This window comes from Larimichthys crocea, chromosome I, assembly GCF_000972845.2.
Source record: "Larimichthys crocea isolate SSNF chromosome I, L_crocea_2.0, whole genome shotgun sequence".
Classification (NCBI taxonomy): Eukaryota; Metazoa; Chordata; class Actinopteri; family Sciaenidae; genus Larimichthys; species Larimichthys crocea.
The window spans coordinates 40,935,907-40,955,779 of record NC_040011.1 but is presented as its reverse complement, the minus strand read 5'-3'; the positions used below and the strand labels follow the sequence as shown (position 1 = coordinate 40,955,779).

At 41.7% G+C, this 19,873-nt stretch overlaps 1 protein-coding gene across 1 annotated transcript in view; it reads right to left on the bottom strand.

Annotated features, from left to right (window-relative positions):
- tenm1 (teneurin transmembrane protein 1) overlaps positions 1–10,847 on the bottom strand; it is a 165,880-nt gene extending 155,033 nt beyond the window's left edge. Inside the window, exon 1 of the mRNA XM_019273992.2 lies at positions 10,377–10,847. The gene's annotated coding sequence lies outside the window, so the exon portion shown is untranslated. The remainder of the gene's footprint in view (positions 1–10,376) is intronic.
- Positions 10,848–19,873: the final 9,026 nt, after the last annotated feature.

Below are 19,873 nucleotides of genomic sequence, written 5' to 3'. Positions count from 1 at the left end.
CTGCTTTTTTTTTTCTTTCTTTTTTTGTGCTAAATCTGCTTATAGAAGTGATAGAGGCTCACATACACAGTTGCTTTTAAACAGGATTTACGCTCCGAGTCATCTCCAGCGGGGCGGGGTCCCTAAGACAACAACAATGGTAACACGAGCAGCAATGGCGCCATGTATGAACGCAAAGGACCACGAGGACGAGTCAAACCCGATTTACGCTCTCCGGTCTCAAACGAATGTGCCCAAATGATGAGAAACGGGAAGAGAGGGCATGCAAAATGGAAAAAATAAAGAGAGAGAGAGAGAGAGCAGCAGGGAGAGGATTGGGGCCAGGCAGCAGCCGAGAAACATTGGTAAATAAACAAGGAGGAGAGGAAGAGCAGAGTGCTGTCCAACAATATTAGCTCGTCAGATTATTGATACAGTATAGTTGCAGGATTTCAAATACATTTTCACCATGCAGAGAAGGTCTTATTTTCATAACAGCCTAGAGACCCCCAGTGAGTAGGCAGCTACTATCTTTGTTAGCTCTGGCCTTTACACGTTTCCAAGAAGATTGTTTGCACAGAGGCGAGCTAATCCCGCTCACTAAACAGGCTTTGGCGAGCCACAGGAATGACGATGAGGAACCTTGACAAACCACATACGTCCTGTAGCATGAGATTTTTAACTCGTCGGCTGCAGCTGCTCTGAAGTTAAGTCATGACAATCCCCGCTGTTGCTTGCAGGTTTTCATTTTGTCTACCATTATGACGGCTTAATCATAAGAAGGAATCGAGGTGCAGTCTGTTGCTGCAAATGCAGATCCAGGCTACAAGTCCTACGGGAGTAAACAGTGAGCTGTCAGAAAGGGATGTCTCTCCTGGAGTGTGTGTGTGTGTGTGTGTGTGTGTGTGTGTGTGTGTGTGCGTGCGTGCGTGAAAGGATGGTTCTATCTATCTGTTCTATTCGTTAGCAACACCACAGCTCCTGAGGCATATGACAGGAACACCTCAGATGAGAGGCCCTGAAGGACCCACAGGACCCTGTTATACCTAAACCTCCCGAAACACAACAAAACAGCACACACCGCCCACCGGGAACTCTCAGCGCCTGCCGAGAGGAGCGTCGGAGAGATGAATGGATGGTGAGGATAAAGAGAGTGATGGATAGATAATGAGAGATGGAGAGATTTCACAGTGAAAATGGGGGGAACTGAAGGATAGAGAGATTGCCAAGTGAGACATGGAGTGATAGAAGGTTTTAATTAGTGGATAAGGGCTGGCTATCTGTGGGCGGCGGCGGTAGCACTCTCATCACGTAGTTGTGCTTTCATAGCTGACCAAGCCTGAAATCTCTTGCTGCTAATGCTGAGTTTACCAGCAGAACACAAACTGTAGTGTATACAAACACACACACACACACACACACACCCACAAGCAAGCCATACGTACGGCATATCTGTTAAGATTCAAAGATGAAACACACACTGACAATCAGCCACAGACGGACACACACTGAGTGGCCCTGCGCCCACACACACTTACAGCTTTTTACACCGACTGAAACAAACAACACACTTGAACATTCTCACACACCGTAGAGAATCAGCACAGTCTTCATAACCGGCCTTTTCAGCAAAGACTGTGTGAACCCTTGCAACGTTGATTCTCTGTCTTTACCATTCAGCCTCCGCCGCGCCGCCTACCTCCTTTTATTCCTCACACGGTAGCACCCAAGGTTAATGTCTGTATGCACAAATCAAGTCATATAGGAGACGCAGTCGCCCGGCGAGTCGGAGAGTGTGCCCACCGGTGAATCAAAGCATGAAGAAGAATCAAAAGGAAAAAAAAAGTGTGCATGAGCGTGTGTGCCTTCTCGCAGAAGAGCAGATCGGCGCTTGTCAGAAGCTGTCAGGAGCCGAGAAACCATTCTGGACCATTTGACTATTTATAGTGGACACGGGTCAAATCCCCCATCGGCACAGCATGCCTGAGCAGCATGGAGAGATCTATAAGGTCCAGCACTATTCATGCCCTCTCAGCGTGGCCTAGTGTGAGGGAGTCACAGAGCTTTAACTTTTCAAAGGATGTTTTTATATCTCGACTAGAGTGAAAACTTTTTCTCCCTTCTTTCAGATCTTGACTAAAAGCTATATCTTTGCTTTTATTTTCTGCACCGGTCCAAACTACAACTTTCTTTTCATGATATCCACTTGCCGCTGCTCCTTCTCTCTGATCTAAAGCCCTTTGCTGATATCCCGCAAGGCAGAGGAACAAACAAACACACACACATTAAAAAAAAAAAAATGGACGAGAATATGCAACAGCACACATGGCCCCATATGCGCATTCACATGCGCGGCACCACATTCACTTTCAGGGACACACGCAGGCGTTTGACCACAAATACACAGACACACACGGAGCAAAAGACACCACCCAAAACCACTTAATCAATATTCCTGACAAGGCAAAGCCTTATTCAACACATTTGATATTCCTCCTCTCTTGCAAGATAAATTCATGTCACTGTCCTCCTAGCAGGACTAAAAGGCTGTTCACACTAACTCGCTTTGCAAATAAAGCTTTACATCAAGACTGACAACCTCCTAAGCTCTCTGCATCAGCCACTGCTTGGTAAAAAGCCTCTTTCAATAATGCATTTGACCGCTAAAACCTCCAACAACCAAAGCAAAGCAAAAGTGGCAGCATTTCAGATGCAGAATTAATTGATGTATCAATGGCATTGATTGCAGAAATTGGATTTGGTGATTAGCGATTTAAACTGTATTTCCTGCGCATTTCCTTTATGAAGTTGTTGATTACAGGGGAAATGAGTGAGTAAAGAGCATTAGCCCTGCAGAGGAGTAGCTGAAAAGACTACTAGTAGCTGCTGAGCAGCATTGCAGATTGATTTCTGAATGCTAAGTGGGCTAATCTTCCATCTACACCGTTACAATGTGACGCTTGTCATCTGGAAAAAGCCAGGAGTACGTGAGGGATGAGGAGGATTTTTCTTTTTTTTTTTCTTTTTTTTTTTTGGAACGTTCCCACTGCAAAAATCATGAGTGCTCCCTGGAGCTCTCCTCCTGTTCCTCCTCAGATGTTCTCATCCTTCACCTCTTCTCTGATTCTCCTGGCCTCTTGCAGTCTAAGGACACAGAAGGCCTTCAGCAGCCTTGCACAGAAAAAAAAATGCTTCTCAGTAAAGAGAGGAGAGCAAGAGCACAACGGCCACACAAGACAAGGACATGGAACAAAACTGCAGTCCTGTTGGAGATCTTCTGTGAGCCGATGAGACAGAGATGTGTGGGGGCTGACTACATTCTCTCCATATGCCTATTCAGTGTATAACAAATGCAAATCAAGGTTATAGTATACTGTTGGGTTGACCATGTTCTCAGATAAATATAGGAAATTCAAACATTTTCTAAGTTGTATCGGTGGTAGAAATCTAAATGATGCTTTCAACCCTGAAAGTTTCACCTTCTGTATGCGTGAGATGCATATCAGTGAAAGGAAGAGTTGCTGTTTTCGAGGTAAACAAATTATTTAAGCTTGAAATCAATAGCACATACTGTAAAATGTATTTGCAGTTAGGAAATGGCGGGGAGTTACTTTAAGCACTTTTCTCTTCAATATTATATGCTGTGCTTTATTTTTGTATTCATCCCATACAGTATCTTGTTTTTTCCACAGCAGCCTTTTCTTTCTTAAGATTTTGTTTGGCAAAACTGCATCGGGCATGTTCCTTAACAATTTGCATTTCTCATTTTGCAGCTTGTCAGATGAATCATCGTGTCGTCTTAGCACGTTAAAGAGAACAAAATATGAATTTTCCAAACAATTCCTTTCCTAGGCACATCGGGGTCGGGATGACATGCAGTGCATGCTGTGAAATATGGGATTTCAGGATTGTTACATCTGAAAACAACAAGTATTAGGTCTGCTTTATTTGAAAAATGGCTGCACATCGCTGCAATGATTTACTCGGAGTAGATTTTTGGGGGGTATTTCTTTGCTCGAATCACTTTTCTTTGTGCAGTTTGGCTTGGCGTTTTGGCTGGCAATCAGTAGAGAATTTGTGTCTCTACAGTTAAAAGTCAATTTGGGCGGTGATACACACACACACACACTTGAAATACATCCCAGAGTTCATGGTGGATCAAGACTCATTCTGAAATTAAACCTTAACAACAAAACAACTCCCCTTCAACACACAACACATATTAAACTCCATTGTACTCTACTGTACTCTATTGTATTGTACATGGCTTCCAGCAGAGATGCATCAAGCAACGTTTTGGAGCTATTCATCTTTTCAATGAGTTAATAATTCATGATCATCTAGAAAGTAGAGCTATGAATATTACTGATGATACACATGAGGCTATTTACCAGTCAGCAGGAAACAGATGAACTCGTTTAGAGGAGAGATGTACAGTATACCATCACTGTGCTTTATGTTGCTGAATAAATCACTTCATAGGCATCCAACAAAGCTGCAGATGCAACTTATTCATATTGAGGTATTAATCATGTCTTGAGGTGAAAATGTAGGTGTATAATGTGTTGTTGATGTTTCATTGTGGCCTAATGCGTAGCAGGTGTGTGGTCAGGTTGCTTCCGGATCAATCACCTTGTTACAGTAGCTACTAAAGAAACGGTGGGAGTCTAATTACCAGTTGTCTTGATGTTGATGATGTGCAAAGTTTTTCTGAGTATATGATAGCTCTGATTTTGATACAGTCCCTCCCTGATAATTTTACTGCATTGATTTAAACTGAAGGCAAAAAAAGCAAACTGTACATCTTTGCCAGTCTTGGCGACTCCCTTTTGTCCTCTGTGTCAAAAAAAACAAAAAACAAACAAACAGATAAAATCAACACAAATATAATATGGATTTTAACTTAATTACTTTGACAGCAAAGCCAAGGCGTGCACTTTGAAGTGAAGGACAATTTATGTGGTAATAAATTGGGGAAGAAACAAAAAATTGATTTTTCTTCTTAAGTTGTCCACTGACTTGATTAATAAAAATTTCACGGTGAGAAATGTGTCCCTGAAGGTGTGCATCGGCTTTTTGTGCGTGTGTGTGTCTCTGAATGAGACTGTGTGCCAAGACAGAGTGTACCTCTGAATGTGTGTGTGTGTGTGTGTGTGTAGGTGTGTGTGCGTGTGCGTGTGCTTTGATATTCGTAAACACAGTTTTTTTGGGCTTCACGTGTGTATGTACTGTATACAGAACATGGGGTGGACAAAATAAAATGAACACCAAAAACAGCATGAATAAAACAACTGAATAAAAAGAGCCTTGATGTGGGCGTAGAATATAAACAGAGGAGATGTACGAAATAAGAAACACCTTGAAATATAATTAGAGCTGCAACAATTAGTCTATTAATCGATTAGTCAGCTGACAGAAAATTCATCTACAGCAACACTGAGAATCAATTAAAAATGTAAAAAAAAAAAAAAAGTAAAAGTATTTTTTCACAGGTTCAAGATTTCCAAATGTTATTTTCAAATATTATGTGATTTTTTTTGTTTTGTGTCTTGTAAACCGATGTCACTCTGGATTGTGAGAACTTGTGATGGACATTTTGACAATTTGTTGACATTGTAGACTAAATGATGAATCGTCTAATTGAGAAAATATTTGGTGGATGAACCCATAATGAACATAATTGCCAGTTGCAGCATTTTTCCATTATACAATCCAACACAACAACACAAGTCTTCAGTAATTATGTTTAAATCAGCATCATTATGACCACTCTACTGTCTCAGCCTCATAGCTAGGTGTGTTCGGCATGCCTCTTCTCACACACACACACACACACACACATGCACATGCACATGCACACGCACACACACACACACACACTCCTCTTGACAAATTAATCTCATATTTTAAAGAGAAGTAGAGTGGGCTTGACCAGTATGCCTCTTGTGGCTCAGATCCTTCTGTCTTCTGACTAGAATATGAAAGGAGGGGAGGGAGGGTAGAAGGTAGAAGGTAGAGGAGAGAGAAGAGAGGCTGTGACTGCGTTTTCACAATACAAATCTCAGATAACACCCCGCTTCTTATTTAACTGTATATAGTTCCTGACTCTTGCCCGTAGCCCAATGGAAGAAGACATGAGAGAATAGAGAGCTGCAGATGCCAGTTGAGACATAGCCAAAGACTTTAAAGAAGAATGCCTCAGGCATATACTGTACGTGTGTGTGTGTGTGTGTGTGTGTGTGTGTTTGTGTTTGTTCCATTGGTGACTGAAGGTGATTTTGGTTTTGATACTATTTCTGTCCCTTTCTCTGTCGCTGTTGGTCCCGCTTTTGGTTTCAACACTAAAATAAACAGTATTGTATTCGGATACTACGGGGGTAAAAAAAAATAACCTAAAGGAGACTTTGTGCATAAATTTTCCAAAAAGCTGCTGATGGAGACATATGTTTTATCCATTAAGGTCTACATAGTGAAAAAGGGTACCAAAAACAAGCAAACAGGAGACATATTGGTTGCAGATTATGTTTACAAAAATGAATCTTCTACAAACATATTATATGACTTTTATCATATCTTTGACTTCAACACGTCCCACCCAGACCCTACATGTTACATTAACATGAGGTCTACTCACTCAACACGATGCTTAACGCACATCTTCGTTTGACGATATCTTTTTTTGGCACTACTATCTTTTGATAACTGTCATATTTAAATATTGTGAACCTTTGCACATTACCAGGTGCATACTTTCTGCACAAAACTAAACAGCTCTTTTCATTTAAATATGGATTGTACACATATATTTACAAAATGCACTTATGCTTCTTGACGTGTTAGTGCTTTTGCACCACAACACCAAAACAAATCCCTCGTATATATGACAACCTACTTGGCAGTAAACCTGAAGCTGGTTACTATTTATTAAGGAACACATACGTGTTCAAAACAAGAGGCTACTGTGTCTGTAAAGGTGTTACAAACAGAAGATTATTCTTTTTATAATTTGCTGTCAGTCAGTTTGCGAGAATTGTCGCCATATGTTGGACCAAAGCTTTTCATACTCACTGCTTATTATGAGTAAAAATTTTATATTGCCAAGAATACAACCTCGCTGTGCTAAGTGCATTAATTGTAAACACAACTGTAAACACAGAGCCTGTACCGCCATATGAGATTTTTATAGGGTAATTTGGTGATATTATACTGCTTATGTACTGTATTTCACTTTTTTCTAATCGCAGCGCTGGCAATTTCCTCACTGCAGAGGCCGAGCACAGACGAATGAATAGAGGAAACCCTAATTAGCACTGTAGGATTTGTTAAACAATTCCTCTTGAGGTTGAAGCAGCAGGAAGGTAAATATTTGAAGTTGTACAATGGTTACATCTCTAAGTGTCTGCGTGCGTGTTTGTGCGTGGTCCAGCAGTCTGATTACCCCAACTGGCACGGGTTCTTTAACTTTGAAATTATCAGCAGGGTGGCGAACACTTTTATGCTTTTCCAACAATTACATCCCCACTATGATGGACATGCGGGTGGAGAGAAAGAGAGGGCGAGAGAGGGATAAAAACTCCCACTGGGCCTCATATTGCCTGCGAGCTTAAACTCTGACTGCAGCACTAAGTGTTGTACTCAATATTATAAACAACCCTGTGATGCATTCCACATTGTCCTCTCACTAATTCATGACCCCAATTTTATTAAGGAAATTTAGTTTTGCAGAAAACTTGCAGGGCATAAGGAAAGTGTCTGAGCAATTCCATGGGAGAAAGGAGCATTGCTGTGCCAAGGGCTACTGCATTCCTGGAATGAAAATTCATAAATAATGCAGGGCTGGATAACAAAAAGAACTCCCCCGCTGTCTCGCACAGCACTGCGCTATCCAAAGGCCATGCAATATCACTCAAGTCTCAAGAAAAACACAAATTATTAGACACAAGCAAAGATTTTTTTGTGTGTGTGTGTGTGTGTGTATGTGTGTGTGTGAGTGGTTTCTTGACTCAGGACAATGAGATCTGGTGACAGTAAAACGGCAGAATCCTAACAATTGGCACTCTTGGGCCTAAAATTGTCAGGAAGTTGGAGCTGAAATAATGATGGGACTCCAAGCCAAGGAGCTGATCAGCTTCTTTGGATTTCCAAAATGCCATATGCACCGACCGCTTGACAACAACAAGTCTGAAAATTAAAAAGTGAGTGTGCAACAGCTGAGAGACATAATTAGTATACCAGGCGGCCGCTGACCACTAACTGCTGCTGAGGGCAAAGCAGAGTGTGCTGGCACAAGTTGAAATGTAAAAACCTCGAACATCTGACTGCTTGATTAGTCATGTGGTTGGTTGGTTGACTGACAGAAATGCCAATGCCTTATCAGTGGCAAGTGCACAACATATAATTGGTGGAGTGACATTTCAATTCAAAGACTTGTCCTCTCATTGTGAATGAGTTGCCATAATGGCTGCGCCATTTAAAATATGCACTTAATCACTGTTCATCACCACTTCTAGTGCAGCAGCCTTTAGGGCCTAAAAAAAAAATAAAGCAGCCACATGTGGACAATAAGCTTACACACACACACACACACACACACACACTTCAGCAGACCCGAGTATGAGCGGCCCCCAGCTATGACACACAGCTCATCAACAGTACAGTGCAGTACAGTGGGAGAAACGAATGTAGGATTACAATCATCAACCACCTCGGCTCCCATACATCATCCTCTTCGTCTTCGCGTGCATGTGACTGTAAGTGTGTACGTTTTGTGTGTCTGTGGATTTGTGTGAAAAGACACAAACGCAGTGCGTGTGCGTGTGTGTGTGTGTGCGTGTGTGTATTATTATCTAACCTCCATACACAGATGCTCTCTATTAATCACAAAGAGCAAAGAGAGACTGTCTCATTTTTATCATCACTATCAATAACGTGTGAGCCGTGGAAAAATTAAACACGGTGCCCGTGTCATTGTGAGCGATGTCAGGTAGGGCAGTGACACACAATGCAACACTGACAGAACAGTCGAGTATATAGACTTTTAATTAAGGCTCCGTTTTTTAGGGGGGGTGCTTCTTTTTTCTTTTTTTTACTCTTATAACAGGATAGTAATAAAATGGGCGATGGGTGAAACAATCCAAGCCTCAATACAATTCTCTAAAAGATGTGTACAGTGGCTGGAGTGCGGTAGTGCATTAGAACCATGTACTAGACATACTGACAAATTGTAGTTTCTTATTACATTGCATTTGCACTGTGAATATATAAATATATATAGCTACAGCCCTTTTCTGCTCCACAGCTGAGTAAAGTAAACCATGCAGGAAAAGTATAGGATGTTTTTTTTGTTTTTGGGAAGAGACAATTCCTTTAGAATATTATTCATATTAATATTATTCATTTATTTGTTTTGCTTATTTCATTATTTATTTATTGGAAATATACCCTCACTGCTTTACACCCAGCAATTATTTATAATCTACTGTGAAGGAGAGGAGTGAGGAGGTCTAATTTAAATCTATCGGAGCATATCCATCCTGGTGCAATTTTCTCTGCCTTCGCAATAATTATGATTTATCAAAAAGCATTTGGCTGATGTTAATTATTTAGCCTCGCAACCTGTGTGTGAAAAAATAAATATCATGCAGTTCAATGTTTTGGTCACTGAAACTACAAGGCTCCAACCATCGGCTGCAGCATCATGCAGGAGTGTGTAAGTTCACGTATGAGGTGTAAGAAAAGAGGCATTTATCAGCCTGAATAAAGCAGGTCACGGTGTTGAAATGTGTCCTAACGTGACTGTTGGACCTGTAGTGGTGGCAACGTCTGGCCCGGGCCCGGTAGGCTGCGTTGATGCTGGAAGACAGAAGGCGCGCGTCAGAGAGATCTATACCCCCTGGATCTCTGGTGGCCCTGTTGGCATCATTAGGCTACCTTAGTGCTGATGGAGATGGAGTGGACGAGCCAGAACTGGAGCAAAACAACTCAAGGCTGTAAAATAAAGCGTTGCTACAGTTGCACACACATGAAGCAAGGCAATCCGCAGTTCTTGTACCTGGATTGTCATTAAGACTGGCTGTCAGACACACTGCTTTGTGTGCACAAAGTCTGCAGCCATACACTTCAAAGGAGGCGCACTGATTTTCATAAAAACCGCACCACACACACACACACACACACACACACACTCTCTGTCTGCCCCTCTCCTTTCCACACACACACACACACACATGGGCCATAGCAGCCGCACAGCTCATCCGAACAGCTGATTATAACCATTCCCTGTGAACTCAGTCTCAGCACACAAGCCTCGTTTAGCCAGGCAACATAGTACAGCCGATTTCACCCAATGAGCCCACTAAAAAAAAAAAAAAAAGGCCAGAACTGAACGTGTCGCTTACCTCCCCGACGTAAAGCCATTCCTTTAGTCCGATCCCATGCTATAAGAACCCTGCAAAACGCTGAAGTCTTGTGCAATCCCCCCCCTTTTTTTGGCAAGAATGAGACTTGAGACGCGGTGCTCCTGCTTTAGAGAAAAAAAAAAACTGTGGATGAGAGTCTCTGTGCTCTGCTGGTCTGGGGGTTTTCGAGGCGGCGGTGCTGATGCTGATGCTGCTCTCGCTCTCTCTCAAATGCCGATAGAGGACGACGAAACGATTTGCGCGGAGAGATGGGAAAGGGGGGATCTCCTTGCAGGGTCTGTGCGTGAGCCAGCTCCGCTGTGCTGCGTGTGACAGGGAGCCCGGCGCGGTGCGTTTAGCCGCAGTTGAACCCGAGGAGGCTGACGGGTTGATGCTGTTGCTGGTGAGGCTCGGTGCCGCTATAACAGCATCCCTGGATCATACCACCGCACCGAGGAGAAAGGGGGTGTGGCACAGACGGGCCACAGACACAAACACAGCACAGGCTCCCTCTCGTCAGGAGGTCGTCTGGATCACTAGTTTAGACTCATTCAGGTGATGCCATATGGCCGTACAGTGGTCCTGTGCCGGAATGCTGACTCATTAATAAAGCATCAGGGGTGAAAGTTTGGTATTTTCTGCTTTGGTAGCCTTTAAACAGCACATGCAAATATAATAATAATAATATTAATAATAAATATATGTATATATATATATACTTGTGAGCAACAGGCCTGAGAGCTTCTGAAGTGCAATTTCATCACAAAAAATATATATATTATAAAAGCAAGTAAGCATAATAGTATCTGCTGATTGTTGAGACTGGGATGATGAAAAGCAAAGCAAAAATGCTGCTCACAGTGTGTGTGTGTGTGTGTGTGTGTGTGTTGCTGCAGTGGGCCTCGTTTGTGATATTAACACCTGCAGATCATCTCATATGTATTTTCATTTGCTAAATTGGCCACCTAATGATTCTGACCTGTGCTCTCTGTGCGCTGTATTGTTTCTTTTTTTTTTTTTTTTTTTTTTTTTTAGGTATTTACAGCCAGTCTGTAGCCGGTACAAACAACTTGTGAATGACAGGGGTTCTAATGATGCAGTTTATTATTTCCCCAAAGCATAGCACGCGCGGGGCTACAAACAACCATTTTGACAGCTGCTTCAGTCTATCTGCTTTTCTGCCTGTCTCGCTGTATCCCCAACACAACACGGCAGTATGCATCTTTTATCGACAATAGGTTTTGGCACTTTCCATCAGTTTCATCACTAGTCCTCTCTAAATGGAGGCTGCAAGTCCAAGCAGGCTCAGTAAAGGGAAAAAGCCTTTAGGTTGATCAAACTGTTCCACTCTGACGTAGAGATTGCCAGCGTGTTTGTCATGAGGATGTGGGTTGTCAATACGTGGCTGCCAAGATTATTTCTTGGAACAATGCACAGAGGATTGCAATGGATTTTGATCGGTAGTCTGAAGACCTCCAGTCTCAGAGAGACTATAGTCGCCACGTTGCTCCCTCGCCTTTATATTTGCATACAGAGCCCTAATGGCAGGCATAATACACCTCCAGTAGCTGGGTAAACGCTCTTTTAAAAGAGCAGCTCCTCTTCTGCTCGACACATCTCGCTGAGACATCTCCTTGACAACCAGCTCAATGCAGAGATTTGAAATGTCACAGTTTTTTTTTTTTACTGTGATTCTTTTTTATCATTACCGTCTATAGAAGAAAGATAATAGATTTGGAGAGGGGATGAGAACTGGCCTTGCTGTTTACAGACACAGCCTTCAGTTATTATACCAGAAAACATAGCAAACAGAAAGCTGAAAGAAACATCTCATGAGAGTATAACATTATTGTTTGATAGTCTCGTGTAAGACAACGTGGCGCTTTCATGAAAAGGAAAGTTTGTGCGGTATAGACCCAGTCGACATCTTATTGGATAATAAGCATCATTAGAGCCACAGATGCTCTATAGTGCTAGTTAGAGTGCATTTCAGACATAATGTCAGTTGCATTATATCAGATGCCATCATATTATAATGTAAATTGCATTAAAATGATATAACCCAATTATATAGTAGCTCATCTGGCAAAAAAAACAAAAAAAATACAGTGGTAACAAATAGGAGACTGTATGAGACCATGTTTGCTGATCCAATTATTCTTGCCCTATTTGGATGACATGGAAGCACAGCTGAGCGTATAGGGAGGAATGAGGAGCACAGGGTGGATTTAGAGCTGGTACTCCATAAAAGCGGCGTGAGAGTGAAAAAGAAATCTACTGTTGCTGTTGTGAATGCTAAGATGGAATCTGTTGAGAATCACTTTGATGGGAAGCTGTCCGGATATCCTCTTCTATTTTCTCACATTGTAAGCACGTCCATTCTGTGTGACACATCTGTTCAAACCTGAATGCTCGGGATACATTACACCTCAGACAGTGTCACGAGACGAGAGAGGCGTAATGCAATCCCGCTTCTAAATGCCACTCCAAGACAAAGGAGTAATATCGGATTTTAAGCATCCCCGCACTACTTCACTTTGCAGCTGGAGGCAGTTTCCGTGAGAATTATTCAGTCTCGTACATGCAAACTGGAAAGCCAACACAGTTTTTTCTCCTCGGAACTCTGTGTTCCTCGTAGGCTGTGATCGATTGGCCAGTGATCAATCCTTCCACCATAGAACACAAGGTGAATGTTGCACGCTGTAACTAGACACTAACAATTATCCTCTCACTTCTTTGGCTGCACTTGTCTTTGCTGAATTCCTTGCCATCTTCCTCTTTATTTCCTTCTATGTCCCTTCCTTCTTCCAACCCATATTTTCTCTCGCTATCTTTTCCCATCTGCTTATCTTCTTATTTTCTATCCCCCCCCCCACTACTCTCTCTTTCTCAATCCTCCCCACTCCCTCCACCCCTCTCCAGGGTGACGTTGCCAAAAGGGGTTTTCTCTTATTCTGTAATGAGGGATCTTGGATCAATGCTGTCAACAATGCTGCACCAGCGTTATACAGTATTATTCTCTCCTCGTGGTGGATGCCTGATCTCCTGAGGTGTTAAGAGTTAACTAGGGTATTCTTCTACCGGAGGAGTGTTATGGATGTGCTCCATCACTCTCTCCCTCGGTTCTCCACCAGCGCTCAGGCTCCACCCAGTCAACCATACCGTCTCACAGGAGACAGAGCCAACCATTTATTGAAATCTTTTTTTAAATGACAAAGCTATGACCTTTCGGAAGCATGCGCTCTACGACCATAAATTCTCACAGATTTCATATTACATTTCCTCCAAGCATTCACAACCAAATTACACCTCCACAGCCTTCAACCTACGGGCAGGAATCCAGTATTTTCATCTTCAATTATTACTTTTTTTTACTTTCCGATAGTACTTTAGCACTTTTGCAGGCAGATAAGTGATTTGGAAGTTCTGAAAAAAAGTTAGGTATAATCTGTCCCCCCCCAAAAAAACATACACATTATTTGAGAGCAGTTTAAAAAACTGTCCTTTTCGGAGCCTATCATCAATTTCCCATCTGAAAAAGGAAAGGGGAGAAAAAGAAGCGAGCATGGAGAGGTATCTATTGATTAATCACTAACAGTAAGAGCCGTGATGTGCAAGTGATGTGAACCAGTTTCAGTGTGTTGACAGATGAAACAGCTATATAACCTCACCTCCGTGACACAGTCTCCTTCAAGCCTTTCTCTCATAATTAGTCACATCCCTGAAAGGGCATGACATTAATAAATTCTACATTAAATCCACATGTATAAACTGAGGGGGATTTGAAAGAAAGCAATATTTTTAACCAGCGTTGCTGTGACATTCAATAGCTAGTGAAGAGCAGGTGGAGATTGCACTACAGAGGACACGGAACGATACAGAGAGAGGACATCGCTGCACCAAAGACAGGCACCGAGCATGTGATACAGGAATTATTGATTTATAAGGCATATCTTTATCCTTACAGTATGCATGAAAGTGAAGAGAACATCAAGAGCATCACTCGATCACCTTGAACAATAGAATCAAGTCTTTGTTCTGAGCTTAAACAAAGCTCCAACACACACTCATGCACACACTCTTTGGTCCCCAAACCAAGGCCAAAAAAAAAAAGGCTTTTTACTTTGGACTCCTAAAATCTAAGGATTGTTCCCATAAGGATCAAAGTGTATGTGTATGTTTCAAGGGGCTTTTGTATTTAGGTGTGTGTAGAGCTGAGTGCTTTCCTCAGTCTGTGCAAAAAGCCCTCAGATACCGAATGCCACCCTAAAGCATGGGCACTTCTCTTCTCCTTTTATCACCGTACACTTCTTACTCTTGCTCCCCCTGCTTACCTGTGACGGGTGCGCCTTTCAAACGCACCTCATTGCATTTCAAACGCCAGTGACTCCCACTCCCGTTTCTAAGACTCCCACACACACACACACATACACGCACGCAGCTGTCAGCTGCCCAAATATTGTATATCCCCTGGCCTTCTCTCCCACCCCTTCCTGAACTAACTCCTCCACAACCTCGAGTTGTTGAGAAAATAATATTTTATGCATGCCACAGCAGCCCACACACAGATACAGCTTACGAAAGACGTACCGAACCTGCTTTCCTGCCAACGTTTGTGTGCGCTCTGTGCACGTGTCTCTCTCTCTCTATATATATATATATGTTTGCAGCTTGTTTTTATATGCTAAATTAAGATACACTTAAATACAGTTCTTATATTTTAATGCGAGAACATACAGCACATTGCTTGTTTTGCAGTGTCTTAGGGATCAATATACATTATGCAAATACTCTCTCTATAAAACTTGGTGGTGCAAAAGGCCATAAGAGTCTAGTTTTGGCATAGGCATCCCCATCTCGAGAGAATTAATCACAGCAACAGAATCGAATAGAGTCTGCCTACATACCTAAGCATTTGTCAGAGCAGGAGAGGACACAGTACAATGAATTTGCATCTGTTTGAAGTTGTATTATTAATTCATGCCAATGAGACTTTGCATGAGGGAGACTGAGAAAAATTTGAAAGGGGGGAAAAAGTCCCAGCAAGCACGAGAACTGTTTGATCTCGTTATGTCTTCTTGTTCGTCTTCTTCTTGTTCTTCTGCTTGTGGAAAATAAATTGTAGTCCAAGCGTCTTTACGTTTAGGTGCGCCATATTGACTGAACACTTCTGGAACCAACGGGATGGATAAGCGTGGGCCTTATCTTATTTAATCAGCGTACAACGCGCTAAATGACGAGCTATTATCACCGGCCACCCATCGACTGCTGCTCGGCTCCTCAAACAGCCAAAGCAAAAGGTCAAACACTGATAATGAGTAGACAGAAAGAGCCATTCCTAATTAGACATGAATGTAAAATCTGAACGGGAAATTACGGCTGGCATGCACAAGTGAGAGATACAGCACATCCATCTGGCAATCCATTGCAGCTGTACTCAATATTTACTCTTGTCTTTGTTTTTTGTGTCTCAACAGGTGCTCTTGAGTCTGTGTGTGTGTTTACATTCATATTTGAGCATTCACAAGGTGTACCTGTTGATGTGAGGTTCCACTTGCATGTGATGTCCCACATGTGTGCACGCGGTGCTCGTGCGTGCATATGCTGGCACAGCTTTTCCCCCTCAGAGTAAGGAAGGAGGTAGTGTTTGGGGGAGACAAATATACTGGTTGCACATTATCAGCAGCAACACAAACACAGGCTGGCTGTATGCCAGCGGTTAAAAGGGGTCTTTATTTGTGTATGTGTGTGACTCTATGCGTTTGAATCAAGGGAGGAGAAGCAGGAGAAGGGTATGAGCATGTATGGAGGTTTTGCCTTCAGGGAGAAGGGTAATTACACGAGAGCACGCAGAACATAAAAAAATATTAATGGTATTACTGGTCAGTGGGTTGCTGTCCTTGGGGTGTCCTGGAGACACATATCAAGCATGTTCTAGTAATATTGTTGATTTAAATCTATCTTAGAACAAATACTATGATTCAACAGCTCATTTTCTACGCGATCTCATAAAGCAGTCATTGCAGACTGAGTAAAGTAACCATCTTTCAACCAGGGGGCTTAAATTCAAGGCCCGGTGACAGCAAGCATTTACCTTGCTTAAGTGTCCTTGAGCATTTTACTTAATCCTCATCCCGCTCTAGGGGCGCTGTTGTGGCACTAACCTGTGCTCTCTGTGGAGGCAAGTGGAACATGAATTTCTCCTTCAGGAACCAGTTTCTGTCCATGGTGCTGAAAATCCAACAGTAAAACTCCAGACGTGCTGAATCCCAGCTCTGCATTACACACACTGAGCGCGAATGGTTTTCAGTATGCAGAGCATTCCCACTGATAAAGAGCTGAAATTAAGCATACTCAAAGATAACAGAATGCATACTAAATTCACTTGTATTCGAGTGCGCCGGTGACGGACACCATTATCCCACAATGCAAGGCTCAAATGAAATAGAGGAGCTGTTTGCAGCTGGAAATAATTAAAACAATTTGTGGTACTGCTCCAAGAGGATCCTAGAAAACTTTGTTTTTTTTTTAAACAGCTACTTTCTTGTTTTTTACACATTAAGTTCAGTTTACTCATCACTGGGAGTGAAAGTGAGAAAGCGTTGAATCACGGCTTCTGTGACACTGACATTAGTGTTACCTTGGGCTTGGGCTTGAGTTGTAAGGTTTTTCACAGGGTTTGAAAGATGTTCTGATTGTGATTATGGGATATGTAGGATCCAGCCTCGCTGAAGCTTGACTCTTACTAGAGGCTAAAAGTCAGGATATCTCAGTCTTTGCTGTTTCAATCTTTACAGTTTCCTTTTAAAAAATCTGTCTGTCACAAGTACCCAAACTTTATGGAAGCGAGACAGTCCATCACTGGGTGTCATTTATAAAGTATAATGTTTTAAACTCTCACTTTGATTCATGTCTGTCAGCGCGAGTCTTGTATCATTCCCTCTTAGTACAAACCACAGAACTACCTTATTTTCTTGTATACCTCAAAAACAGCACTAAAATAGTAGATACTCTGTATTATTAATATCTAGTATGGAATTTGGACAAAGTAATAAAGTACAATACACTATGTGAACATATGGTACAGTTAAAAGAACACACACAGACACCAAAGTCAAATTGTGAGGAAAAAAACATTTAAAAACACAAACAGAAAGGACCTGGCGGTGTTGGGCAACCCTTAACCTTGTCTAAAGCGTTGCAGATTTTTAAGGATTGTCAGTGATACCAGATGAGCCTTGAACTGAAATTTGTTCACAGACCTTTTTTTTTTCCAAGGGATCAAATTATTTGAGCAGATTAATAATGCATTAACCAAAAAGTCACAATCTTTTTTTTATTTATTTATTATTTTTATAAAATTCTAACTGTGCTTTGGTCTCTGGGCCAGACTCTTAATACATTCTTTTTGCACCCATTTTGTATTTGAATGTATCACAATGAGAATTCAGCTGTGACTGCCCTTGGCTGCAAATTACTTCGAGGAGGTCTGCAGAACGTGGATGGGTTAGAGAACAACAATAGTGTGACTTATCAATCTAGCTCTGAATGATCATGTCCCTGCGGCTTAGAAAGCTTTGAGATGGAGATTTTTTTTCTCTGTCTCTCTCTCTTTCTGTTTTAAATTTCTCAATATTAAACATTAAACATAACCACTTGAAAAAAAAATAGCAGGACTCTGTTCCAATGTTTTCATCCCTTCGACAAAGGAGGCTATGAGTTTGAAAAAATTGGTTTTCAGGGTCTTTTAGGCGGGTTATTTTAATTTTTTCATATGCTTTCTCCGGAGTAGATTAGTTGACCTAATAAGAGATTTCTGTAATCGTGTTTTTGTTTGTGGACAGGACCCAGTTGGAAAAAAAATGTGATATGAGGCAATTCTGTTGGAATTTGACACCAGACTCTGATGACAGTTGTGGGGTTGTTTGCTGATGTTGCAAGGCTACTGTCTATCAAATCTAATAAACCTACATCCAAACAGTCCAGAGCTCTGACTGTAAAACTTTGATTGTTGCTTATTAAATCATGAATATTTCAAGGTGTGGAGTGATACTTTTAAAGGACAGGTGCTGCTTGCTGTAATCAGTCCTCCAGTTCATACATCAATACATCTAAAAGATGTATTTTTAACAAGTTTCAGTTTAAGTGACAGAGCATGAAATCCATGAAGAAATACATCCAAAATTTGACGAACATAAGGCGTCAGCCACATCGACCTGCTCTCTTCCAAAGCTGCAGCCTTTTCTTAGTACAAAATTGCCTGTTTGTGTTACCCTGGAGAGTGTTTCTTTGTTGAGCTGCACAGGAGGGGATAGTAAGATAGATTTTGTACTATCCAGACTAACTTTGGAAAGCACTAGCTCTGTTTGATTAACTCGAGCTGTTGCAACTTCATATAATCTTCAGTTAACCTTTAGAATTTACACAGAGGGGATTTGTCTGCCCATCACGTACGCTGGTTGCACATTAAGAAGGAATCTTTTAATTAAAGAGGAATGATTTCAGCATGCAAAAGCTGTTCAAATGTTCACTGGGGCACCTGACTGTTGTTTAAAAAAAAAGAAAAAAGACTTAAAAAATTGTGAATTACCGCAATTATCACAATTTCCATAATTCCATATGAATATATTCTGTTTCACATTAGGCTAAATAGATTGTAACTTCCATTTCGCTGTGTCTTCTATAGTTTAGAAATTGAGTTTTCAGGTGTTTTAAAAAGTGTGTCATATTAAAAATAACAGGAGCAGTATTTTATTCATGGAGCGTCCTGTTCTGTGGTACAAAAAACCCTCCAGCCTCATGCCAAGTTTGATGGGAACAAGAAGTGAAGGGGCAAGACCAGCCTGCAAGTCTGAGGTATTGAGTTGCATCCACATAGTGTGTATGTGTGTGTGTGTGTATGTACGGTAACTTCAAAACACATCAATTGATAATGTTGCAGACTGGATTTGAATGAATGCGTCAATGCAACCCCACCATCAGTTTGATCTAGAAGGCACCAGTGATCACAGAACGGGTGAGAGAGTACAGTGCTGTAGATCTGTGACGAGGCATCAGTTGGCGAGGTGTGAAACACTTTTCCGTTAACACTTTCACACACAGCCTGCCAGTGTAATGAAAGCCTACAACCCTAGGCATTGATAGACATGCGCGTCCACACACACACACACACACACACACACAGACGCTGTAAAATCCTTTGTCACTTTGACTTAACCTTGTTAAATTGTTTCACATATTTTTCTGAGTGGAGACGGATTTTCTGCCTGACATGCGATAGGTGAGTTAATTAAGACAGTGACATTATTAAAGCCAAGAGCGAGTGAGGCATGTTTTTATTAATTCACGTTCTGACCTTTCCATGGGATTCGGGCTAACACCTGATATATTTGTCATTACTGTATCGTACTCCGGAAACATTCACAGCAGAAGGGGAAGAAAAAAACACAGATTCAGTTGTTAAAAAATCGTACACAAAAGCTGCACTGAGTCTTCAG